Below are 1,582 nucleotides of genomic sequence, written 5' to 3' on the forward strand. Positions count from 1 at the left end.
GCAATCAAACATGAAAACAAATGCAAATGTGTTATAACATCTGGTAAGCTGTTTACTGAACACATTAATATACTCGGTTTCACACATCAGGAAAATGTGATGGAATGTTGTCATAGAGCAGGTTCTTAAAGCAGCACTGTGTTGGGAATTAATCTTTTGAAAGATTAATTACATGTGTATATATACGGTATATAATATATAGCCAACTTCCCGACATTTCGGTATGTTAGCCTAACAGGCAACATGCTAGTGAGTCTGTTTATCCATTTCTTTTCTAATGCACATATCTAATCAGCTTGTTCGCAGACCAGTGGCATCATGGTGAACAGAGTCGGAGTTATCATTGTAGTGCCATCTTGTGGAAGTTTAAGACGTGGCAGGGACGTTTTACTCTTTCTTACATGGACGATACAAAATACACCATAGATCAAAAAACAAAATAGAATATAGTCATAGTATACTATACTATACACTCAATCTCACAATCAATATTTATAGTTTATGGATGGGTGCATGCACTTAACATGTTTGTTGTTCTGACGATAAAGTGCTGGTGTACAGACTTAAGAAGCTACTCAATGGCTCACTTAGCACAGGGGTGTTAGAAAGGGTTCCGAATCTTCACCCTAAACGTTCTAAATGTACTTGCTGGGCATCACTGGGCATACAGTTCTGTATTTGTGTAGGTGCATATATTTAAAAAGACAAAATGAAAAACAAGCGCCATAAATGAGCATACCCAGGAGCGAGACCAGTTACAAGTAGCAAGTTACTTTGCCTTTACCTCTGCATTGTTGAAAGAGCTAAATAATGAAGTCAGTTAGCAGAATTGTAAACGCTTCACCAATATCTCATTCAAATGGAGCATTCCCTTGCACTGCAATCTTAGTATTTGGTCTAAATCATTAGATTGTTTGCAAGAGAGCAATGGCATGGATGCCTGGATCATGTTATATTTCTCAGCCATACATATATAAAAAAAACAACACAGTTACAAAAGATGAAGTTTATTGAGAGCAGCACGTATAAATCATGGCTACTATAACCATTTGCACAAGCCGATTAAAAAAGTACTAGGTATATGCGCGTAGATTTCAAAATAAACTGCTAAATAAAATTTCAGTTTTTTTTGCACACTTTAACAAATAATAAAAAATGTATACAAAAAAGTTTTGTTTAACCAAAGAACTATAAAACAAAAAACAACAAAAAATAAAAACAAAAACAAAAAAGGCCTTTGTATTTCATAAGATACTGTAAATCTGCCAACATTCCTTCATATAACAGGCACTTAAATATTGAGCATAACAAGCCTTGTGCCAGTTATTTTTTTCTCCCTCTGGCTTTTAAAAGATATTGTGATATGTATTAATACAATGCCTAAAACATATACAATGATAAAGTAAAGCAGTACCATTGTGGAAAAAACAATGAAAAAAGAACAAAGAACCTTTTGAATAAACAATCAGGTTCTTGGATATCCTTCTAAAATATAAAATGCTAGTATTGGTTAGCATGTGGTTTCTACAGTATGTACACATCTCCAGGTGGGCATGACGCCTCAGCCAAGTCTTCTCTCCTT

The 1,582-nt window shown here is 34.6% G+C and overlaps 1 protein-coding gene across 2 annotated transcripts in view; it reads right to left on the reverse strand.

Annotated features, from left to right (window-relative positions):
• Window positions 1–991: 991 nt before the first annotated feature.
• Window positions 992–1,582, reverse strand: part of ptk7b (protein tyrosine kinase 7b) — a 94,385-nt gene continuing 93,794 nt past the window's right edge. For both annotated transcript variants that reach the window (XM_059024908.1, XM_059024907.1), the window contains exon 21: window positions 992–1,582. This exon is cut by the window's right edge and continues 1,246 nt beyond it. The gene's annotated coding sequence lies outside the window, so the exon portion shown is untranslated.

Source organism: Acipenser ruthenus, chromosome 6, assembly GCF_902713425.1.
Source record: "Acipenser ruthenus chromosome 6, fAciRut3.2 maternal haplotype, whole genome shotgun sequence".
NCBI classification, from domain to species: Eukaryota; Metazoa; Chordata; class Actinopteri; order Acipenseriformes; family Acipenseridae; genus Acipenser; species Acipenser ruthenus.